This window comes from Rhinolophus hipposideros, assembly GCF_964194185.1.
Source record: "Rhinolophus hipposideros genome assembly, chromosome: 2".
In the NCBI taxonomy this organism is placed as follows: domain Eukaryota; kingdom Metazoa; phylum Chordata; class Mammalia; order Chiroptera; family Rhinolophidae; genus Rhinolophus; species Rhinolophus hipposideros.
In genome coordinates, this window is record NC_138048.1 from 32,419,716 (window position 1) to 32,446,600 (window position 26,885).

At 34.3% G+C, this 26,885-nt stretch overlaps 1 pseudogene across 1 annotated transcript; it reads right to left on the reverse strand.

Moving 5' to 3' along the window:
* LOC308509991 (cytochrome c oxidase subunit NDUFA4-like) lies at positions 1-26,607 on the reverse strand (annotated as a pseudogene). The gene is made up of 2 exons: positions 26,603-26,607; positions 1-342 (listed from the first exon to the last, which is right to left on the reverse strand). The product of its transcript is annotated as a cytochrome c oxidase subunit NDUFA4-like (transcript).
* Between the last annotated feature and the right edge of the window lie 278 nt (positions 26,608-26,885).

Genomic DNA, 26,885 nt, shown 5'->3' on the forward strand with positions numbered 1-26,885 from the left:
TTAAGTGGAAAATTGTGTGGATGGCTTCTGAAAGACCTCCATTCTAAGCAACTTTATAGTGAAACATTTCATTGACAAGTGTGGACGTTCTTTCTTCAGTTTGCTATAATCTACATTAACTGAGTAGAACTTGTATTGATTATTAGGACCCAGTTTGTTCCAGGTTCTGGATTATTCTTTTTATCCCAACAGACATCTGGATTGAACAATGCCAGGCGCATGACATACAGTGCTGCTCCAGTACCTCCAGTTCCAATAAATACAAAGAGCGGGATCCAGCGTGGATGCTTCCTGGCCTGAACGAGGATTTGGCGCAGCGTGGTTGTGGCAGTGGGCTCAGGTCTGGAAGCACAGAAAAGCAAGACTGCGAGGCCCTGGACTAGATAGTGTCTGGCCCAAAATAATTTTTTGAATCAATCCCACTGATGTGTAATATCACCTCAATTATATAACATGTTTTCATAAATGTACAGATTTTTGTTCTAGCTCACCAACTTTACGTGTTCTTTTATCAATATCACCTTTTCCCTCCTTCCAAATCACAATAATTTTATAAAAATCTTGATAGCTGGTGGGACGTTTTCTTCTCTTTCATATTCCGATCTGCTTTGGCAATATAATATCTATGACTCTTCCACATGTATCTGAACATCAGATTGTGCAGTCCATAAGGAACATTGTTGGAAAGTTGTCTGAAGTATCACTTAATATTTAGATTAATTTTGGGAAAATATACATCTTTGTGATATTTATGGTTCCCACTGAATTGCTCTCCATTTATTCAGTTATTCCTTGATGTTCTCAAAGAATATTTTATAAGTTTCTCCTGAGAAATACATTAAAAATGTATGTGAATACGCATTGTAAAATGAAAAAAGCTATGTATATTTAACCATTGTGTTTTTAAAAGAACTGTGTATAATTGCAATATACAGGACAATTCTCAAAATCTCACTTTATCCAATTACATTTGCCTTTGTCCTTGGTGAACCTCTTATTAACTCTTGGCCTAAATAGTAAAATTGTTCAATCTTAATTTTATCCTGTTTTATTTTTCCAGCTCATGTCATTATAAGAAACTTATGAGTAGTAATTTATACCAAGTGGTATTCTGAAAGGAAAAAGTGGGAGATATAAGCACCTTGAAAAAATCATGTCCCTCTAAACTCTAAATCATACAGGTTTTTGAGAGTGATGATCTAAAAATATTGTTGAACAAATGCCAACTATGCTTATGTTTACTTTCTTTCCTTTCTCAAAACTTCACTTTTACCTTCCTTTCTCTGCATTTATGGATTTTTTTCACTTGTGAGAAATTATTTTGCGAGATCTTGGAAGAGAAAAAAAATTAAAAGCACCATTCTTGCTTTAATTGCAAGCTATTGCATATGAGTTAAAAGGCATAAGGACAATGAAAACGAGCATATCTTTTAATGACAAGTATTATAGATTGCAGGAAATCTTGTGGATGTTTTCTTCTGGTTCTTATTTACCCAGACTACTTATGTAGTTCAACATCTAATTTTTCTGAGCAAAGATTCAGAGCTACACTTTGAAGCCCCTTTTCTTATACAGAAGTGCTATATATTGAACATTTGCCTTGTGAATCTGTGTAATTGCCTGCAAATATCCCCTACTAAATAAGAATATAGCTAAGGGTTCAGTTATTGGCTGAGGCACTATGATAAGTGATTCATTGTTCTTTGGAACCTGAGACTCTGGTTAAAGTTTCAGCTCTACCAATCTAGCTGAGTGACTTTCACAAATTGCTTAGCCTCTGTGTTTCCTGATTTATGTAATGTAGATATAATACAATGTGGATTTATTAGAAATGTGGATGTACTATGTAGATCATAAAATTAATTGAGGACTAAATGACATTACTTATATAAAACTGTACTTTCAAACTGTAGTTGGGAATCCATGGATGCATAGGGCAGACTGTAGTTATACATGGATTTTTGACTACATGCGTGTTGGCACCCCTAACCTCCATGCTGTTCAAGGGTTAATTGTGTAAGTAACTACTTAGAAAAACGTTACTTATATAAACTTAGAATAATGCCTGGCATATAGTAAATATTCATAAAATATTAGATATTATTATTATTTCTTCTAATAATGTTACATAGTGTCAGAGTTAGGGTTATATAGTCCTATGTATTAAGGGAGTTTAATTAAATTAGGCCTTATATTTCTATAATAATATGGAAGAAGTTATCCTAGCAGATAATATTTGAGAAGCCCTCCTTAAGATTTATAAGTATTCTGCATTCTGGTTTTCTACATGTCAGGATGAAGATATTTTGTATAGAACAGGAGAAAGAGAGAGTAAGGTTAGGCTGTGGTATGCTGCATGCTGGGTCAGAAGAAAGGGAAAACACAATGATTGGTACCCAAGATGAGTGTCTTGGGAGAAGATTCATACCTCATGGAATTTTTTTTTCTAATGAAATACTGTGATCCATGAAAAGTGATTCTTCTAATTTACCACAAATATTATTAATAAAATAACAAAAATCATAATTTGTTTTGGTAGAGTTGGTTTTCCAATGGATGAAGGGGAAGGGGCTGAGCCTAAAGCAAAACATATGCCATTTGCGTTACACATAAATTTTGTGGAAATTTGTCAAGCAGAAAAAATGTTTTGCAATTCTATATTTGAATAGAATTGGTGGGAGCAGCTCAAGTTAGTGGTGCTTTCAGTGAAACATGATGTTTTTTAATAAATACTGAAATTTGTCCAAATAGTTAATTTCAATTATGAACTAAGAGCAATGTCTTACAAAAACATGGATATACAATAAATATGTAAAATTATGATAGTCAGGATTAATATTCAAGAAAAGTACCATCAGCATCATGTATTGATTATAATTTTCCCATGGATACTTCTTTGCCCCAGGTTTACTTATTTTATTGCCTCATGGAGCTCACTAGTACACCTGTCCTAGAAAGAGAGAGTGCCAGTCTCTATCACAGAATTTCTCATTGTATTCTGTAATTGCCTGCTCAGCCTCTGCTCTCCAACTGAGAGTGCTCTTAGAGAGCTGGACTATGTGTTTTTTTGTTGTTGTTGTTTTTCTTTTCTCAGTGTGGGAGAGTGTCTTGTGTAAAGTAAGTGCTTCACAAATGTTGGTAGAGTGATTTTTAATAGTCAAAATTTTGATCCTGCTTGAGAAACATCAGTGTTCCAGAGGAAAAACAATTGAAGTTGTTCACTTAAACCTTGAATTAAGAGACTCTGCTAGGCAGTTCCTATGGTTACAGTGACACACTGAGCTATTCTTTGTTAGGCTTTTTCAGTAGGAACTCTCTAGAAGACCTGCAAGCTGGAATACTTTGTTTTGATTTATAATGCTTATTTAGACTCTAGACTTTTAGAACCAAGCAAACTATAAAGCAAGCATCTCCAGAGAAAAACATGAAACTCACAGGAGATATATATATATATATATATATATATATATATATATATATATATATATACACATATATATGTATATATATGTGTGTGTGTGTGTGTGTATGTATATATATATATATATATATATATATATATATATATATATATATATCTGTAAATTTTTAAAAAATTCCCAGAGAAAATTGTTGTAGTACTCTTTATCCAAAATAGCCACTCAGCTAAACTTTGGAACTTGCAGTATTTTTTTTTTTTTTTTTTTTGGTATCTCTTTACTTCATGTCAAAAAAGGAAACACAAACACCTGAAAAGGGCCCAGCCTGACATGGAGACTGAAAAATGTATTTATAAGAGTACATAGTTTACTTTGTTTCTGGCTTAATGACCTGTTTTCTCATTTTATGTAGCTGAGTTAATTATAATATTATATTTTAAGTTATAATATATTTTATACATTTACCATTTCTTTTCTCTTTAGAATGTCAAAATGAGATTGCGGATGGGGTTTATGTTATACTGTGTGGAAAATTTGTGATATGGAACCACAGAGGCATGAACACAGTCTGCCTTATAATAGATGCTCCAACGTTCTCTTCACCTTTCATTTTATATCCTTGCAAATTCTAGTCCTTTCTTCAGGATTGACCCTCTCTGTTATGTACCGAATATTTTTGGGTTCCCTGAAAATTCATATTTTGAAATCTTAACCCTTTATTTATTTTTTTAAGATTTTATTGGGGAAGGGGAACAGGACTTTATTGGGGAACAGTGTGTACTTCCAGGCCTTTTTTCCAAGTCAAGTTGTTGTCCTTTCACTCTTAGTTGTGGAGGGTGCCGTTCAGCTTCAAGTTGTTATCCTTTCAATTTTACTTGTGGAGGGCGTAGCTCAGTTCCAGGTCCAGTTGCCGTTTTCTAGTTGCAGGGGCACAGCCCACAATCCCTTGCCGGAGTCAAACCAGCAACCTTCTGGTTGAAAGGACGCATTACAACCAACTGAGCCATCTGGGAGCTCAGCGGCAGCTCAGCTCAAGGTGCCGTGTTCAATCTTAGTTGCAGGGGGCACTGTCCACCATCCCTTGCTGGACGCCAGGAGTTGAACCGGCAACCTTGTGGTTGAGAGTCCACAGGCCCATGTGGGACTCGAACCAGCAGCCTTAGGAGTTAGGAGCATGGAGCTCTAACCACTTGGGCCACCGGTCTGGCCCCGAAATCCTAACCCTTTAATGTGATAGTATTAGGAAGAGGGGACTTTGAGAGTTAATAATTACGTTTAGATGAAGTCATAAGGATAGGATCCTCATGATAGAACAAGTGCCCTTATAAGAAGAGAACCAATCTTTCTGCCACCTCTGGCCAATCCCGCCCCACTACCACCAACACCATGTGAGGGCACAGCAAGAAGGCAGCTACCTACCTGCAAGCTAGACAGAAGACTCTCACTGGACCTCACCATGCTGTATCCTGACCTTGGACCTCTAAGCCTCCAGAATTATTAGAAATAAATGTCTGCTAATTAAGCCACCTAGTCTATAGTATTTTGCTATAGCAACCTGAACTAAGACACTCTCCCATCTTATGAAGCTAGTCTTCAATGCCTGGTTGAAGCATCATCTTTCTGTGTGTGTGTGTGTTTGTGTGTGTTGAAAAGTGGGCTTACAACACACAAGGTACACAAGAATATATTTTCACTATAAAAATTATAGAAAAATAAAAAGTCAACTACAGAACCAGCCCTTTCTGTCCTCACATATTCCTCATGCCAAGAGGAAACACTATCATTTTAACAATATGAAGTGTTGCCTTTCAGTTATTTCTCTATGAAAATGCCATCTCTAGTCCTTTCAGTTATTGTTATTCTCTCCTGCTGTTTGCACACAGCCCTTTGTTACATTCTATTTCATACTCAGAAGTGGCTTTACAGTAAATTCATGAAGCTCAAACTTCAGGAATCCTGACTTACACCTTCTTCTTCCAAAACTCTGGGAGCAGCCTTGGCAATATGTCACATAATCATAGTTTTATATATTTGCAATATTGGGAGGTTCTTGTGTTTTTAAATAATTTCAAAATTGCATAAGTTTTAAGGCCCCCACTAAGCCTGGGTATGCCCTTGCTCACACCATATTTGAGTACATGATTATCTTCCTGTTTAGAAGGGAGAGAGTTTTCTTGGTTTTTTCCCCCAAGCAACAAAATGTGCAAATTGTCAACTTGTACATTGTGGGTATGTGATAAATTTAATATTGAATGAGCCTCATTTGTACCACAGATTATTTACAAAAGTCGGATAGAGTTTTAATCAGGAACAGGGAATGTAACTATAACATAGCTTAGATATTTTGTTTCCCTTTTGTGTGCTGTGGTCTTATAGGTAAATAAATCCTAAGAGGTTAGTTTCGTTTTCCATCCACATACATAATCAACACATTCTACCTAGTATATTTTGCATTCACCACTTTAAGTAAAGGGACAAACAAAACTCTGGCTTCTTACACTTCAAGAAGGCCAGATTAGATTTCTAGCTTCTCAGCCTATGAAAAACTTCATCTAAAGTGGCGTCGTGCAATAGAACTTGATGAGATAATGGAAATGTTCTGTATATCTGTGCTGGCCACTAGCGATATGAGATTAAGCTCTAGAACTGTGGCTAGTATGGTGGAGAAACTAAAATGTAAGTTCTATTTGAATATAATTAATTTACATTTCAATGTAAACAGCCACACATGGCTAATGGCTAGGATATTGGACAGTATAGTTATAGAGGATTATGAACAATGTGTTCTACTTGGGAGGGTTTAATTGAAGACGTCAAAACACCATTTAAAATAAATGATGAAGGATCACGTTTGGACAATACTGCAGGCCAGTCTTCTAGCAGCACATTTGTAGACTATGTTTAGCTGCATGCATACTTGAGAAGGAAATCAGCACACAGCAACGTAATAAATTAAAAAGGCAATTTCAAAGGAAATGTAAGTAATCAGTTTCTATATATAAAAAAAGCTATACTAAAATGAAGACAGAAGGAAAAAAATCCTTTCAAAGGCAAAAGAAGACAACAATCCCCAGTAAAACATCTCTCTTCTTCTCATTCAGCTAGAGAACAGAAGCAGAACAAAAGAGTGAAAGATTAAGAAAGATTATGGGTAAACCAGGAGTCTCATTGTTTCAATGTGTGCAAGTATTTATGTGGGAAGGGAGAAATAGGCTAGCGACTACAATAACACTTGTTTGAAAAGGTATGCCCCAACAGGGACTTATGGTCCAAAACATTAGTACCACTGTAATCTAAAAAAACCTCTGGAATTTGCAAATTGGATTATTTACTGTGTTAACATGACAAGGGAAACATTTCAAATGATTTGCTTACTGTGGTCGGCATTCTGAAGTTATTGTTCTATGCTTCCTGGTTAAAAAAAAAAAAAAAAAAAAGAAGAAGAAAAAAAGAAGAAAAAAAAGAAACAAAACATCCCAAACCTCTCTTTATTGAAATCGTGCATGGCAGGTTATGAATGTAAATTCTTTGACAAGAAAATGAAAATATACCCTAGGGATGCAAATTAAATTATGCTTCCCTGAATTCCTCATTTTGTATTATTTTAGAAAGTGCCTGCATCTGTCATTGCTATTTAGCCCATATTTATCATGTTATTTCAGTAGTCATGGTGGGTTTTTTGTCTAGAAGATAAAATTTCTTTTACATGTAGTTCTTGCAACTTATTTTCACTTGTGTAGAGATTATTTGGTGACTTTTTAATATTTAAATGCTGATCTTTAAAAAGATGAATATTTCAGCATACATTTCTGGTTGTAAACGAGAAAAGGGCAGATTTTGTTCAATTATTACATGTTGGTGATATTTTATTGTTTGAATCATTAAGCATTAAAATATGTCATTACTTGGCTATTTATTTATTTTTAATGATTTTCTTTTTACCCCTCTAATACCATTGAGGAATATTGGGGAACAGCGTGCCTCCCCAAGGCCCACCAGCTCCAAGCCGCCGCTGCCCCCCAATCCAGCTGCAGAGGGCGCAGCCCAGCTCCAAGTCCAGTCACCGCCTCCACTTTCCACCTTCAGGGGGCACAACCAATCACCCCATGTGGGAACCGAACCGGCATCCCCAATACTGAGAGCCTACGCTCCAACCAACCGAGCCATCCGGCTACCCCAATTGGTTATTTATTTTGTAAAAGTGCTCACAGCATATCTGAAAAAGCACATAAAATTGGTCTGGATGGGATGAAAAATAATTCAACATGTGTCTTGCTTCTTAAAGGATTAATAGCATGGGGATAACCACGATGTGTATTCAAAATTCCTTCTTAGCTTATCTAGTGGAATAAAATGAGTGACACAGGTTAAGCTTCAGGGGCCATGGAGGAGGGCCATGGAGGAGGGCCATGGTTATGCAGCTGAGAGCAATTTACCAGATAGGAGATTCCATTTGGATTTTGGTTGTGTTTTAAAATCAATCTTTCCTTAAAAATAAAAATACCACTGTAATATATAAATATTAAAGAAAACTGTAGTACTAGAACACAACTCTTGCTAACATTTTGGTTAATTTTCTTTAAGTATCTATTTGTGTGCTTTTAGGATTATTTTACATATCTGTAGTCATACATTTTCAATGCTTATTGTTTTGCTTGGCATTAAATGACTAGCATGTTTCCAATTGCTTTGTATTATTTAGAAACATTATTTTCTTACTGACTATATACTGCCAACAAAATCCACTATGACTGAATGACTAATTCAAAGACTCAGGAATTATTATCTAGTCTGTAGATTACCCAGAACTCTTAATGTTTGAAATTCCCCTACTTGTTACAGTCTTCAATTGTAGTTTAATAAGACAGAAGATAAACCCAAATTAGTAAAATTTTCTTCTCAGATATAATCTAGTTGATTCAGCTCTTTTAGAAGGAAGGCAAAACTAATTTAGGAAACTACCTTTAAATTCTCAGACTCTCCATCATTGTAGGTGCCCTAGTTTCAAAATCTTAAAGTAAATGCAAAGCACCTGAGGTTAGATGACAGAAGAGTAAAGCGCTTGGGGACAGAGTGAGGTAAAGAGCCTTTCTCACCCTGCTGAAGAGTGAAGAAGTGCTTGGAAGGAGAAACAGGAGACTACTGGTCTCAGTATTTCCCAGAGGATATAAAGGTGGCCACACCTGTCTCAAGTAATCGAAATAGTCTCTGCCTCAGTAGGCGAGGGGAAAATGAGGAGCCTGTTAAAGAGCAGAAAAACCAAGGAAAGAAATTTCTAGATGTAAGAGGAAGTCAACAGGATCAAATAAATTGAAGATGTCAAAGAAGTAAGGAGAGAAATATCCATCAGGTTTGTAAAAAACTGTCTTTTAAGGGCCTCCATGAGAAGAAAAAAAATTAAATTGGTGAGAATAAAAAGTTCACATTATTAAGAAGATAGGGAGCAGGTAAAGAATGAATGGAGGTAGTGAATATTGATTACAAATTTGAGGCTCTGAAATGTAGGAGTTAGAGAAATAAGATAATAGCTACAGGAGTTGGAAGCATCCATAAATATTCTCCTAAGATAGATGAAGTCTGTACTAGTTTTCTATTGCTGCTGTAACTGTTATCCCAAATTTAGTGACTTAAAATAATACTTGCAGTTCTATTGGTCAGAATTCTACCACGGGCCTTAGGGGGCTAATCAACATGGCAGCAGGGCTGCATTTCCTCTTATAGGCTCAGAGAAGGATCCATTTTTTTTTGCCTGTTCTAGCTTCCAGTGGCCACTTTGGCTTTTGGCCTCTTCCCACCATCTTCAAAGCTAGCAAAGGCTCTACTGGTTTGCCAATAAATCCAAAAATTGGAAAAAAGCTGAAAACAAAAACAAGCATGACGATGTCATATTTAATGTCCTTTTCAGTGCTTCTCTCCAAAAGGATTATGCAGTGACTCAGTGTGAAAAGCGTTTCAACTTCTAGCCCTTGAATGTGAAGTGCTGTTGGCATGTCTGGCAGTTGTCTCTCACTCCTCAATAAACAACATTGAAATACAAAAGGAGTTTGAGTGAAAACTGAAAAAAAAGCTAGCAAAGGCAAGTCAAGTCCTTCTAACAGGGCATTGCTCTGACCTTACTTCTGTTGTCATCTCCTCATTGACCTTCCTCTGCTTTTATTTCCCATCTTTAAGGATCCATGTGATCACATTGGGATCATCTGGAAAATTCAGGATATGTTTCCTATCTCAGGGTCCTTAACTTAATCACATCCCTTTGCCATGTAAGGTAACACTCACAAGTACTAGGATTAGGATGCGGACATCTTTAGATCATTATTCGTTTACCACAATACCTACAGCTATGAGTAAACTGAGGCAGAAGAATTCAGTGGAGAGGAACAGACTGAATTGCTGACAAAGATAAAAGAAAAAGGTAAAAGCTGGTGCTTGGAATTTATGATCAGTGAAGGAGCTAATGTAAAGTGAAAAGGTGCAGAATGGGAGACTTCAAGTAAAAGTCAATCTTGAAGTGTTTGGGGGCCCTGGAAAATGTTTTAAAGGTTTTATAAAACGATGGCAAGTAACATTCAGGATCCCAATGATGCTTAATAGGATAAATGTGTAGTGGGTCAAATCTTTATGGTTCTAAATATTCCTCCAACAATGATCGGCGCAAGCAGAAAGAGGAAAACAAAACTCAGGAGAGATAGAGGGATGAGAAGCGATTTGCTGTGCTTCAGTGAGTGGCCTAAGAAGCTTAGGATTATACTGATCAGCAGAGCACTAAAGTTTCACATGTTGTACTTTGTCGTATCTCACACACTAGGAGGTAAGAAAATTCAGGAATTTAATGAATCCAAGCTCTAATCTTATAATTCTACTTTGTATATATAATAGATATGTATTATCTGAAAAGTTTTAAAAATGTATATCTGAATCCCTAAAATAACTCACTTGAGGATATAAGAGCATTGGCTTTGAATTCAGAAGTATCTGTATTAGAATTTTAGCGGTTACTGATTAGTTATGTAACTTAACGAAGTTTCTTTATGTGTAAAATAGCTATCATGTTTAACTTGCTGAGTTGTTAAGATTAAAAGGAATATAATATTACTAATAATACTTGATATATATGACATATTTAATCAGCTATTTTTGTAGCACTATAAATGCAAAAAGTCTCAAAATCTTTAATATACTTTTGGTAATATACAACTAGTAAATGTTGTTAACTAGTTCTAAGAACTACTTTTGTTTTTCACTTCTACATTCAGTAAGTGATACATTTGAGAGATTTCCTTTGGGTTTCACAGTAAATTGGCAAAGTAATGATTTTACATTTGGTTCTTTTCTTAATGTCTAATGGAAGTAAAATAACTTCTAGATTATTTCAAATGCAGTAAAAACATAAATAGCAATAGTTTGCCAGCTGCAAAATTGATGCTGAAGGTACTTAAATGGCACACAGAATGTTGAATGCTGTAATCACAAGCCAATTCAGGGCTGCCACTTGGCTGAAAACATGAGTTAATGTTTTAAAATAAGTAGAACTGAAGTAGCATCTCTCCCTTGAAGTAGTCTGTTAGATTGCAGTGTGGGAACTTTGAATAAGCACATATGTTAAATGACATATCATTTCTGGAGCCCCTTGTTGTGTTCTTCTAAATAACCCCAACCTGTGTGAATTTTAAGGATAATATACCTAGACGGTGCTTGACCTGCCTCTAGAGGGCACTTTTACATTCTTGATAATTCTATTAGTAGTTATCCCCATGAATAGGCTTGCGAATGACACAAAGCCATATGTCTTTATAGGCAAAAGTCACATATTTAAAGATATACTAGATCTTGGAATATCATTTAGAGGGAATTTTCCCCCTAGAATAAAAATTTAGTGTTAACAGGAAAAACATTAACTTTCAACACTTGCCGTTCTACCTTTTCCATAAGATTTCTGATATATCTCAGACAACTATAAACATACAAAACACAAAAACATTTACTCTAAATGTTTTCTTTGGTTATAAAACACCGGTCAGCACTTTCTGCGTACACTCCCTAAGCGGCATTCCCGAGGGCCATGCTTGGCACCAAGCCTGCTGCATCAGGACTCATAGCTTTGCTTCATTTAGTTAATGACATAGTTAGATTATGCATATGACCTGCTCCTGTTAATTTTATTATTGGTACCCAGGCTGTGAACTTCATCTCTGCCCTTCTATGCATCGTGTCAAATGAAACCAGTAGTGCTTCTTTCCCTGATCCTAAGATGCTGCAATCCAGTGAGAAACAATGGGTAGAAATCCATTATACAGACCAGCCTATAATCAGCTTATCATCAGCCTACCTTTTGTTTTCCATCTTCAAATACAGATATGACTTAAAGTGGAGGAAATTAGTACAGACATACCTCATTTTATTACCTTTTGCGTTACTGCACTTCATAGGTGTTGTGTTTTTTACACACTGAAGGCAAGACCCTCCACCAGCAAAAAGATTACAATTCATTTTGTTGTGGTACTCTTTTTATTGCATTGGTCTGGAACTGAACGAGCAATAGCTCTGAGGTGTGCATGTATTGAAGCTGTATAGCAGTTTTTGTGCACATTTGCTTGCTTAAACTGTCTTCTCATGTGTGAAAACATTTTCACTTGCCCATCTGCTTTTACGCTGGATCCTATCACTTCTCACTGCTTCAGGGACATGGCAAGACATGGAGAACTTTTCTCTATCATTTTTCTTTAGCTGCTCTTCTTTTACTAGCGCTTGATCTGCAGCATTCTCCATTCTTTCTCATCCTGCACAACAACAAAGTAAGCTCTTCCTAAATCTCCTTTTTTCCCTTTCATTATACTTTTATTGCTTTTCTTTCTAATGACATCATGCTTCTTAGCATATAAGATACACTTGCTCGCCCAAATCGTTTACTTTCTATTAATTTTCAACTTGTGAGGAAGACAGACTTTAGAACAGAAAGCTTTCTTTCAAACACACATTCCGTCGCCATAATGCATTTTGACATTTCCTTTGAGAACGAGGTATTTTGAAAATTTTGAAAAATTCTTCCTAGCTGATGTCATATGAGAATTACTATCTTAATGCAATTCTTCACTGTTAACACTCTCTATTTCCAGTCTTCTCACTAAGACTGCACCCAACTGGCAAACTCTAATGCTACTTTCCAGCCTTATCTTAGTTGAGCTCCCTGAAGCCTTTGAACTCATTGACTAAGCCTTTTTTGCAATCCTTTCTCTCCTAGGCTTCCTTTACACCACTTCCTTCCTTTCCGTTTACCACTCATAGTGCTGTTCCTCCAGCCACTCTTCTCTCTCTCTCTCTCTCTCTCTCTCTGCTCTCCTGGAAGGGTTTTGTGTATGTACATATTTTTCAGTTCCCTTATTCACTGACACATCTCAAATTGCTCGATTACCATCACAACTGCCCATTTTTGCTGTGCATCAAGCTCAGATCTGCATTTTCCCTCTATATACTCATGCTGTTTGTTGAAATACTAATAGAAAACTTGGTGAAAGAAGACATGTTAAGGCATGTTAAGGCAAATCCAGTATCTTTGGCTTTTCCCCTCTCTTCTCTAAACTCTGTCAATGTATCCCTCCTATTATCACAGCTATGTGGTCCCAGGACTAAGATTCTAAGCTGAAGAGTTGTAGAGCTTGATGAAAAGGGTTGCAGAGGGAGGAAAAAGGGATATGCCATTCTGCCTTGTCTCCTTTTGCCTGGGGACGATATAGATCTATAGATGACATACTATGTTTGTGATTTACTAGGATTAAAATTTGCAAATGATTATGTAAAATGACAGGCAAATTGTGTAAACCTAAATGTAAGCAAAGCACTGAAAACTAGCATCCAGTTTTAGAATTATGACAAAGGCACAACAAAGCGTATGTTTAAAACTGAATTGAAAATGAATGTAGAATTCAGTCTGGGAAGAGTCAGGGCAGGTGTGTTATGTCCAGAACAACTGTAAATGCAGCTCATCAAATTGAAATAAGGACAATATCAAACGTGTTTGATTGCTGAAGGTTTGTTGCATAGAAAGTACAGTAGTCCCCCTTTATCTGCAGGTGGATGCATTCTAAGACCCTCAGTAAATGCCTGAAATCACAGATAGTACCAAACCCTATATACTATATACTTTTTCTATATATACATATCTATAATAAAATTTAATTTATAAATTAGACACAGTAAGAGATTAACAACAATAACTAATAATAAATAAAGGGGAATAACTATAACAATATGCTGTAATAAATGTATGTGAATGTCTTTGAGGCTATTATAAAAAAAAAAAAGGGTTATTTGAACACAAGCACTGCAATACCATGACAGTTGATCTGATAACTGAGATGGCTACCTAAGTGACTAATGGGTGGGTAGTTTATACAGCCTGGATGCATTGGATAAAGTGATGATTCACATTCTGGGTGGGACAGAGCTGGACAGTGTGAGATTTCATCGCACTACTCAGTATGGTGTACATTTAAAACTTATGAATTATTTAATGGTGGAATTCTTTATTTATTATTTTCAGAACACAGCTGACCGTGGGTAACTGAAACCAGGGAAAGTAAAACTGGGATAAGGATGGAACTACTGTACACAAAAAGATTAGAATAGCCATTGTGATCTTATGAGAGGGAAAGCAAAGAATATTAACTGAGGGCGTGAAAATTTCACTAGAAGAGAAGAGGTAGAAGAATCGACTTTATGACATACGTCAGCTGTATAAAATTTCAGAAACAGAAAAAGACACTCATCACGAGCTTCTAGATTGCAGATAGATTTTTTTTTTTGAATAGATTTAGTTACCTAGATCAGGAATAAGCATTTAATCACAGTAAAGGATTACATAGGCTATTTGAAATAGTACAACTTCCCACCACAGTTTGCATTGCAATTTGTCACCTAAGAACTCTTGGAATGATAGCTTACATTTAAGTCAATCACATACAAAAAAAAAAAAATAGTTGAATTGTTAAAATCAAATGTAGTCTGAAAGACTGTAAGTTTTAATCTTACTGCCTGGTAAAAATTTTTAGCACTTTGAGTGTGAAATAAAATAATTTATAGGATTTAGCAAACAAAATTCCTTTCCAAGGTTGATGGAAGGTTACAAAAATCCTAAAAGGGCTTTGAAAATCACTGGCTCAAATAGAAAATTCATGAAAGCTGAGACCAAACTAAATTAAATAGGCCCAACTCAACTCAATGTTATAAAAGATTTGCCAACATGCTTCTCAAGTGAAATACAGAAGCAGCAACATTGTTTGTATACAAAATAACTCAGGTGTCTCTGGAAATCAGCTACTGTGAAGTGCAAAGGTAAATCTCCCAATTCATACATATATTATTTGAAAATTATGGATAGGATGGCCAAGTAGGGAAGAATAATAGTAATAAAAAAAACCCAGAGTTACAGAAAATGAGTGAGGCTTTTCAATTACTTTAACAAAGGGTAGGTATGAATTCATATGTATCCCTAAATATTGATAGTCACAGAAAGTCTTATTAATTTTACTTATTGGGAAATATATATACCCCTATAGAATAAATTTACTAATTTAAAATAATTGAATTTCTTTATATTTTTTAAACTGAAGCTGTTTTTGCTATATATATGTATATACATATATATATATATATATATATATATATATATATATATATATATATATATATATATATATGTATATGGTGAAGAATGCTGGTGAATGGCTAAGAATACAGAAAAAAACAATAAAGGAAACATTATGAAAAGGACCTAATTACATAATCACCAAATCAAAAAAAAATTAGTGAAGGAAAGGTTTTGAGAAATGTCAGCTAGTCTATCTTCTCTGTCTTCAGGCAAAGTTAGTTGGAAACAAACATTCCATACTCTTTTTAAAGGCTAGCAGATAAAAAGATTTTCCAGGCTTACATTCATAACTTAACAGACCCCTCTGTCAGCCGATCTTTCCAGATATCTAACTTAAATCCTGTAAGCTTTAATTTAAGTCTATTTGTTCCAGTTAGAACACAGAGAAAATAACTTTTTATAATAATCTATAACAAGAAACTTTACTACAATTCTAAGAAAGAAAGAATAATAAGGATATTCACAAAATGGAACTATCTCTCCTTTATCTTAACCCATATACAATTTTTGTTCAATCTTTATCTCTTTTTGTAAAAGTATCATTGAATTATAAAACTTCATCATATTTTTAAGACGTGATATTAAAGACTGTAATAAAGATTTTTGAGATGTAGCATTATTGTAAAGAGAACACATTTCAGAGTCCAGAGAGCTAACCATTACACCACAGAACCCACTTTGAGAGAACACATTTCAGCGTAGTGTGTAAATCAAAATGATCTTGAATGAATTATAAATTAAGCCATTTGAAAATCATTGTGCTGAACTGTTAGTTATTGAAGTTTTCCTTTCTCCCTCCCTCTGTTCCTCTCTTTCTGAGACACTATTGTTCAGCTTCAGTTTCTCATTGTTTTCTGAAACATTGTCTTTAAGAGAAAAAAACAAAAAAAAAAAAACCCACAAAAAACAAAATTGACTAGCGTATTTATCATGCTATTTATGATTGCATGGGGACATAATTTGAATTCTGATGGCAGCACTTGAATTTTATGAAAAAGGAGTTTAGATTCAATCCTATAAAGGTTGCAATACTTTGCAGAAATTTAGCACTTATTTTCATTCTATTTATTTATTTATTTATTTATTTATTTATTTATTTACACATTTACTTGTGAAGTTTCAGCTTAATATCATCTTTGTTATTTGGAAACTTTAGGTCATTGCAAATCACAGATTTTGAAATAGAAACTAAGAGTTATAAATCTCCTCATTTTTTGAGACTAGATTTTTGTGTGTGTGTGATTTGATTTAAAAGATTCTGCTACCATTGCCTGGAACAAGTTAGAATTTGGGCTGTTTTCCCATGAAATTATATTTTATAAAAGTCAAGACACAGAATTCACTACGAGGATTAAACAGAATTCACTATGAGGATTAAATTATTTATTTACATATTTGATGATTTTCACTTCCTTTTTTAGGATTACTTTATCTCTTTTATTATTTTTATTTTTATTAAATTTATTGGGATGATATTGATCAGTAAAATTATATAGGTTTCAAGTGTACAATTCTATAATACATCATCTACATATTGTATTTTGTGTTCACCACCCAGAGTCAGTTCTTCTTCTATCACCATATATTTGACACCATATATTTTACTCTTTCAATCACCCTCCTTCTCTCTCCCATTTCCCTCTCGTTACTGCTAATCTGTGTGTATGACTTTTTCATTTGTTTGTTTTGTTTGTTTGTTGCTTTCAGTTTTATAGCCCACGTATGAATGAAATTATATGGTTCTCGGCTTTTTTGGTCTGACTTATTTCACATAGCATGATAATCTCAAGATCCATTCAGCTTGTCACAAATGACAGTATTTCATCTTTTCTTATGGTCGAGTAATATTCCATTTTATATATGTACCACATCTTCTTTAACCAATCTTCTGTGGATGGACACTTCAGTTGTTTGCATATCTTGGCCACCATGAATGATGCTGCAATGAACATGCGGTACATATATCTTATCTCGTTTTTAAAGAGAAAAAGTTGTAACTTAAACATTATATCAGTTTGAGGAAATACATTTTTGACTATGTCTTGTAATCCTTATACTTAGAAAAATAATATTCTGTTTTATTCTCAGGATTGTATTCTGGTAGTTTGCAATTTAAAAAAGAGTTATAAATAAATAAAAAGAAAAAAGAAACAGAAATATAACTGGGTTTCTTTTTTTTAAGAAATGTGGGACAAAGGCAATTTTTACACATGTTTTCATGTATTTAAAATTATACTGGATCAGTGGTGATAAGCCACTGCCATTGAATTATTGATAAGGAAGAGCAAATGCTCATCTACTACTCTGAAATTATATAAGGCAATATTTTTATTGATATGGAAATGTGAAACACTGACATTTGACTCCGTGGAAATTTATGATACTCTAGAAACTTTCTTTTTTAAAGAAGCATTTTTCTTACAGAAAAAAATCATGCTCGTTACGGAATGATCCCTAAACCATTTGTGGAGTTATTCTTTGCTTATAATCCTTAGCCCTGACTGTTGAGACTGACTCAAAAATGCCAGATGCTTTCTTCCCTTTCCTTTTTCCTTACACAGTTTGAGTTCTTTCCAACATACACAATTTACTTTAAGTCCATTGGGTCCACATACAATTGTGGACATAGTTTAAATACTTTTCCAAAGAAGCCACTCTACTTTCATGTAAATCAAGGGTGTGGCTAGGTACTGTTGGGGCAGAAAACGAATTTATCTAGTTTTACAGCCCCAAAGTGCTGTCTAGTCATAACATCATTGAGTCTTATGCCAATATCCAGTTTTGCTCTATTTCCATGCACCTGGGAAAATAGTAATCACATTTGATTTGATCTGGCTAATGATATATAAGTGAAAAATATTGTGTAACACTTTTGGGGGCAACACATTTAAGAAATGACAGGTAGAACTCCAAGTTTCTTCCCTCCTCTGTTGACTTAGCTGTAGAACCAGATGGTTTTAAAACTTTTAAAGAACATTAATATAAGGATGTACAGATGTTTTGTGGCTAAATGCCTGGCACCATTTTTATTCTAGTCTTCATCCAACTTACTAATAACCAGTATTGTTCAATTTTTTTTCCTGGTAGGTTAAGAGAATCCATTTGAGGTTTGCATTTCCTCTAAATATTGATTTTAGAATTTTTATTTTCCACATTTATGGTTCAGGTTTTTACCTCTGTGCTGTCAGTGATAGTAAGTATTTCAACGGGTATGTTCACCATAAACCTCAGGGAGACTGCTATTGAGCTCTCTAGCTTGCATGAGAGGAAATATTTGATTCCGTTTCCTGACAAACTAGATGAGATTTCTCTTACGATGAGCATTCACACTGCCAATGAGCATGCCATATGTTTAGACACATGGTTTTATTTTTATGATCTTTAAAACTTAATTTATTTTATGCAGCCCATGGCTGAGGTAATCATTTATAGGTTTCTGAGTACCAAGATTGGTGTCAGGTTTGAAAGTGCTCTGCTTTGGGCAGGAATGAAAGTATTGCTTCACTGCAAGGCATGCATTCAGAGAAACACATATCTTCTTATTAATAGGAAACTTCTCAGGAAGTTCATTTTTTATTAGTACTTGGTGGTGGTGTACAATATTATGTAGGATAGATGTAAGGGAAATGTTACCCATGTATTGACTTAGAGAGATAGCATTATAGATTATATAGTGTTAACCATTCTATGCATTATTGCTCCATGCCACTTTTAAAATGCATGTTTCAGATTGAGTTAAAAAAGAAAAGATATTTTCTCCTTGTTTTGAGTCTGATAATTTTTATGTCAGAGTATTATTGGAACAAATTGAATGAACTAGAGAAGCTAGGGAAACATGATGAAATGAATTGGTATTCAATCTGTGTTCATGACTGCTTTTTGGCAAAGGATCATGTAAAACTCCATGTGGGTGTCTTGAGGATAAAATTTCTTTTCTCTGGACTGTCAGATAAACTAAAATAATTCTAAATTCCAAAATGTCAGAACAAGTATCAGCCCCAGCATACTAGCTCATGGTTCCAAAACAACAGATAGAGACTGTTGCTACCCAATGTTCTGAAGATGAAACAATGAACAAGACACCGTCTCTCCTTCAACACTCCATTGGCTACTTGGTTTTACAAGGACCAACAGAAGGCCCAAATATTTTAGTGAGGTTAGTGAAATATCATGGACAAAATAAGATTTTAAAATACGAGACCCCATAACAGTTAATGCTTATTGTATATATTTAAAAAAAATAGTTAGTACACAATCGTATTGAATACTGTGATTCAAGGTTTTAAATCTGGTATTAAGGAAAATATAGGTGTTGAGAATGTGGAATCCTATGTTTCTAATTATATCTTGGAGACTCATTCTTTCTAGTTCTACAAAAGCTGATAAAGGGGTCCTGAATTTTGTAAATTCTGTGTAATTTTCCAATGGATTCCATTAATGGAAGAAGCTAAAACAGAAAAAGCAGATCATCCAGTTCATTAGCACCTCTTGGAGGAGGTCTTGGAGAGGATATTACCACTGGTTTACCAGTGAACTGGAGCAGGGCAATCTGGGATTCCTCAACCCCTTCTCTGTCTTTAGAATGTATATTCTACTGAACATTCCGCCTTTGGGAGCTGTTTGAAGGACATAACCATGAGATAGTACAGAATTACTGATACCGTCTGAACTGAACACATGCCTGAACCCAGTTAAGGGCTTCAATACAAAGTTTTAAGATTCTGGAAGGCATTTGCCGAGATCTACTCTTCTAGCAGCAGCACAAGACAAGCTTTTCATTGCTTATTCAATCTGCCACCAACCAATCTGGAATGGCCTGTCTTTTTCTTTGGTCTTTCTTTGCCCTATGTTTACAGAAGGCCAGTTTAAAATTTTACCTGTGAAACTCCTTGGGAGTTTACAAACTCCCAAGACCCCTTTTCAAAATTGCTTGTCCTGAATTACCATTCCAAATTGGGCTCTGGTATGATGACATTAGTCTATATTGAGAATTGAAATTGCCGTTATGCTCATTACATGGTTGTTGTGAGGAGTGCTGTTTATTTTATCATACAATGGCCTTTTTATCAGGACTCCTAGAAGAAATTACTGTATGATCTTACCACCAAAATGAATTGTTCTTCTGAGCAATTGGTTTATTTCATCTATTACAAATTGTGAATTATATACCTGATAATTACATCTTCTCAAACAAGACTGAATTTTTTCATTACAAAAATTTTTTTGTTACTTACTATGAGCAAAGTGCAATGATGAGTCATGGAGTTTTCTAGTGAGAATAACCTTAATGATAGCTAGTATTTATTAATCACTTCCTATGTTACAGCAAAATTCTAAGCAGGTTAATGTATTCATGATTTATTATTATTATCATTAAATTGCAGATGAGGAAACTGAGATGTTGAGACTTGACGAAATTTAAGAAACTTGCCAAAGACACAAAGCTAATAAGAGCTATCACATTCAAGGACTGACAGTTTACTATGGCCACTACATAATGTTATTTTTCAATTCAAATGGAGATGATATTTGTTTGACATCTTAAATTAACTGAGCTTATCCTGTCTTATTTTACCTAGAAAATTCAGAAGTACATACTTAAGCATTAACCATTAAGTATCATTTTACAGTTTAGAGCACATAGGTACTTGGTGAATGTTATTCACTTACCTGGAGAATGTCCATACATGATGCAGAAGATATACGGACCTTGCATCCAAGAATTTACAAAGTCATTGTTGTATTATTATAGCTTTTTACATCTAAAATATAATATAACCACAGGTCAAACTGAGGCAGAGATAGGTTAGATTGACTAACTATTGATTGACTTAGGAAATAAATAGAAAACAACAGCTATCAAAACAAGTCTTCAAAAGAGTGTCCCTTGATTGGTATATATTTCTTGTGGAAGGATTTCTTCTGCACTTGAGAAAGAGAAAATGAATAGTATTCTATTCACAATAAGAGCTCAAAGTGTTTTGATTAAGGAAAAGAGGACAAGAAGTGCAGGAATTAGGTTTCTTGTGAAACATGTATACTTGCTGCAGTGAAGTGTATTCCTGAATCATGACCCTTTGTTCTTTTAAACAGTTTAGTCTTGAATGTACTCATTTCATTTCCTAGAAAAGTTTGTACTATGGACGAAGGGACTTTGATTGTTTGGCAATTGCCCACATTGTACAGCTCTACTACCCTTCATAAACACAATGAATTTATTGGTTCAGGTAAAACCACTAAAAAAATTGTTGTTTTATTTTCCCCACTCTAAGAGTTTAAAAATGTTGAGTTTGAGACTTTAAATATCTGCAGAACTTTGAAATATAAACTTCCACAAATTTTAAGTTTGGACTCTTATGGAAAGCAAAAGCTAACTAGTAGCAGTAGGCTAGCAGCTGATTAGAACTAATCCAAAATGCCTTAGATGTTGAGTACTCCCACATCAGTGCTTTTTAGGGTAAGCATTTGACTAATTTAAATATGCTCAAAGATGAGAGCTGGCTGAGATCTTATAGAATCTAGATTTTTATTCAGTGTGTGTCTGAAAAGTCTTTCCCAGACAATATGAAACAATCAGAGTGGGAAGGCACTTTGCTCCCTAGAATCATTTTCTAGAAGGTAATTGCAGGAGGACAAATTAAACTCCATTATTATTCCTGGAGTTCAATCCTGTGAATCTCTGAACTTAGAAAATCAATGATAGGTTTTCTTTTTAATTTTTTGTGCCTTATTTTAGTTAATTTTATCATTGACATACAATGTTATATTAGTTTTTGGTGTATGACATAATGATTCGACATTTATAAACACTGCAAAATGATCATCACAATAAGTCTAGTTACCATCTGTTACCATACAGAATTAATACAATATTATTGACTATAACCCCCATGTTGTATATTACATCCCTCTGACTTATTTATTTTATAACTACAAGTTTGTACCTTTTGATCCTCTTTGCCAGTTTAACACACTCCCCAGCCTCCCTTCCCTCTGCTAACCAGCAATATGTTCCGTCTCTATGAGTCTGGTTTTGTTTTATATTTGTCTTTTTTTTTTTTTGAGTCCACATATAAATGAAATCATATGATATTTGCCTTTTACTGTTTCACTTGTTTCACTTAACATAATACCCTCAAGATCCATCCATGTTGTCACAAATGGCAAGATTTCGTTCTTTTATATGTCTGTTCCATTCTTGTTCATCCATTCGTCCATTGGTGGACACTTTGGTTGTTTCCATATCTTGGCTATTTTAAATAATGCTGCAATAAACATAGAAACTTATGTATGTTTTTGAACTATTGTTTCATTTCTTTGGATTAATACTCAGAAGCAGAATTGGTAGATAGTATGGTAGTTCTATTTTTAATTTTTTGGAGGAAACTCCATAGTGGCTGCAGCAATTTACATTCCCACCAATAGTACATAACTGTTCCCTTTTCTTCACATCCTCACTAACAATTGCTATTTCTTGTCTTTTCGATAATATTCATTTTGACAGGTGTGAGGCAATATTTCATTGTGGTTTTGATTTGCATTTGATAATTAGTGAGGTTGAGCATCTTTTCATGTGCTTGTTAACCATCTGTATTTTTTTATTTGGAAAACTGTCTGTTGAGATCCTCTTCCCAATTTTAAATGAGTTTTTTTTTTTTCTGTTATTGAGTTGTATGCATTCTTTATATTTATTGAATAATAACCCCTTATCAGATATATGATTTGCAAATGTCTTCTCCTATTTACTAGGTTGCCTTTTCACTTCCTTAATGGTTTCCTTCACTGTGCAGAAGCTTTTTAGTTTGATGTAGTTCCATTCATTTATTTTTGCTTTTGTTTCCCTTGCCTTTGGAGTCAGGTCCAAAAAATAATCGCCCAAATCTATGTCAAGGAGCTTACCTTCTATGTTTTCTTCTAGAAGTTTTATGGTTTCGGTTCTTATATCAAGCCTTTCATTCATTTTCAGTTAACTTTTGTGTGTGGTTTAGGATAGTGGTACAGTTTCATTCTTTTGCATGTAACTGTTCAGTTTTCCCAATATTTCCCAAACCAATATTGAAGAGATTGTCTTCTCCAATTTTAAGATTGTTTGTTCTATTAGTGTGAAAAATGGCATTGAAATTTTGATAGGGATTGCATTGAATCTGCAGATTGTTTTCGGTAATTTTGTACATTTTAATAATATTCATTCTTCCAATCTATGAACATGGAATATATTTCCATTATTTGTGTCTTCTTTAATTTCTTTCATCAGTGCCTTAGTTTTTATAGACTTTTATTTTGATGCACTTATCAAGTAAAAGGGAAAAAGAAACACATTATCTTCCTGAGAATAGATTATTAAATCATTAATTTTATTTAACCAATATTGATAAGACATGGGTATTCATAGTGGAATTATACATTTTGAATTGTTGGTAGAAGAGTGTTATGATTCAAAAGCTTCCGATCTCATCCCTGACATGTTTCCTATTTGGATGATTGACATCTGGATCCCACCACCATGTAGCTGGACAATGATAATAAACATTTTTTCCTGATTAGTATTAGCTCTCCTGGATCCTCTTAGTAATTCCATCAGAAGGTAAATATAAGGACCAACATATACATACTTATCCTTCTTTCTAAGGTTTAATATACCACTGAAATTTAAGACAGATCCGGTTAAACACTATAGAAATCAGTAGCTATTAAAATAATAGTGATTCGAAGCTACTTGAATGTGACAAAGATTTGGGAGAGGGCCTACATTTAGTATGGAACAAAAAACAGAAAAAAAACAATGAGTAGATGAAGGAAAAAGAGTAGGAACTAGAGGATAATCATCATTAGTAGAAGATACATTTAAAGAAAATAATTTTTTGTGTGAAGAGGGGTAGGAGTGGTGATAGAGAATAGTGGAAAGATTCATTCTTTGAAGAATTACTTTATTCTAAAATCATCATCTATAAATATCCTAGAAAAAGCATTAAGATGATATTTAAAGTCATTATCTTTGTTTTCCTATCTAGATGCTAGACTTAATATCAGGGGTTCCCAGATTATTGGAAAAGGGGGTGTCTAGTGAGGAGCAGGAACCACTCTGATAACTTTGGGGCCTTATGTTTGTTGTTTTGATTTAAGAAAGTTATTTTTAGTGCTTCTTAAAAAGTCAATGAAAAGGATTTCAAAATTGAAAATATATTAACTTTTTTCTAGGTTTCACCTAAGACTGATGTATCCCTCATGTATATAGTTATAGAGTTAATGAATTACATATTTGCAAGATACCACATTAATAAGAAAGAATGATTGGAAAAGGTGTCACCTGTATTTCATTAATTTGCTGCAGGTTCACTCTTCCTGCAGCTGGCACATATTTTTAATCTTTTAATTTGGCAGTGTGAAAATATCTGTGATGGGGAAACCAGCAGCAATTCTTTCTTTTCATAAAGAAAAGGATGCTGAAAATCTGAATAATTACAGCGCCATTTTAATTGTGCTCACAGCAGTTAAATTATTCAAATGTTGCTTCTGTAGTAAAAATACTTTTAAATTTACAAACATTTTATTATCATTAGAGCAATTTTGTTTCCATTATTTTAGCTTTACATTTCTGTGTTATTAAAAATGAGAAATAACCCTCACAAAGTGTTTACAAATTAGAGTTCTGGGGTCAAATTATATTTATTGATTTTCTTAGGTTCTTTGACTAGGGGGACTATATTGCGTATCAATAGCTAAGTTACATATATATGTATATATATATATATATATATATATATATATATATATATATATATATATATATATATACATTTTAGTCAAGCAAGAAGCATTATATTTCAGGCGAAAAATAAAATCTGTTGAATACATTACAGAGTTTCTGCACCAGGAGATTTAATACTATCCAGTCTTATGTTAGAATTTAGGGCGTGACAATTTTATTGATTATATCATGAGCTTGATGTCTTGGGACTGCTGATACTGGAAAGAAACAATTAAGAAACTTTTCCATTTTTATCCTACTATCTTTTGTGAACCCAGCTAGATTTAAAAAAAAATAATTTTGGAAAATCTGATTTTAATTACTTTAACTTGAGAGTATTTACACAGAGGGCATGAAAGTAAAACTTTTATAGATTTTGGTTAGGTTTGTGAGTTTTCAGTTTTCATTCTGTTGGTCATGATAAGATATGTTGTCTAAAAAAAAAAAGATATGTTGTCTGTCTCAATAATTTAAAGGAGGCAGCCTTCTTAGAACGCTTTCTGTCTACACAGAACATCAGGATGAGATTATGAGGTAATTAGAAATTTTACTTTATGTGCACATTGCATAGGTTAGCTATTTTGTAAACCTAAGCACAAAAGAATCAACTATACAAAGAGATTTTCAGTTTTTCATTATTTGACATTTTATATTATTATTTCTTATTTGACAGGATATTTGACTAACAAAATAGTTGTAGTATAATTTTACCATTATCAACATTTTGTGCTATTATTTCTAGGGCTGAATCTTAGAACGGTTAAATATTTTATTGCTTACTCATTAAAAAGTTGGGTCTGTGGTTAGCTCTTTGGAATGACAAATGCTTTTGTTTCATCTAATAAGGAAAAACAGATAGGAAAAAATACTTAAACTTGTCCATTTCAGAATCAAGACTTCTGGAATGGCAAAGTAAGGAGCTACAAAAATCTCATCTATGAAAGCAATGAAGACACTGGAAAAAAAATTTTGAGAACTTGGAAAATAACAAAAAGCTATAGAGTATATCAATTCTATCTTAATAAACTGGTTGTAAAAAAAAGTGCCTATTTCATCAAAATAGCTTCCCTATTTCTGTCTGTGGATGTACATTTGGATTTCTCCATTTACAGATGACATTGTAAATGACATAAATTTTGCAGAAAAATGAAAAAGTAGAAGTAGTCGGAAAAGTAGACAGCTAGATGGTGAGGAATCATGTACATGGGCATGGTGTCTGAGTTGTTAGTGCTTGGGAAATCTTAATATTTAACAAGAGTTCAAAGAGATCTTGTCAAGCCACACTGCAAAAGTTCAGCCTCGTGCCAGGCCAGATGCCCAGCAGAAGACAGAACAAATGCCTTGGAACAAGGTAGCAGAGTTTTACAAAGGAAATAAGAGGCATTTGTGTTCTAATTCCCATCACATCTCCAGTACGTGTTTGTAGAATGTTTTATTTTCTCTCCGACTGCAGCCTTTTTTCTCTCTCACATTGTAGTGTTATGTTTTTTCTGCATTATTCCAGCTTCTTACACAATGGGAGATTCCCTGGAAGGCGGGCTTCTCCTCTGTTAACAGTTCGCCTGGATCATAGGGCACCGAGTCCCTGTGGGGATGTGGAGAGCTTTTGAAGTTCCAAAGCTCTTCCTGCACCAGATTCAGAGCTAGTGTGTTTCAGCAGTTCTGTTTACTCCTTTAGCTGAATTCAGCAGTGAGACTCTTCGTCTTGCCTGTCTGTGTGCAGGGAGTCCTTTGTGGAGTTACAATTTTTCAATCTGTTGTACATTCCAGGGAAGATTTTCAGAGGCTCACCTCATGCCGCCATTTTGATGATGTCTCTCACCCACATCACATCTCAACCACTTACAAGCTGTGTGATTTAAATTATCCACTCAAAGCCTTCATTCTTCATTTGTAAAACAGAAACACCAATAAATACCTCAAAGCTCCATGTGTATACTAAATGCAATAATTGTGAATAAAATACCTAACACAAGTCCAGGAACTTGATACTAATTGCCTACTTCCCCACATCTAAGCCAAAAAGAAAAGAAAATGGGTCACTCAGCCAATTTTTTATTCTCATTCTTCTGAG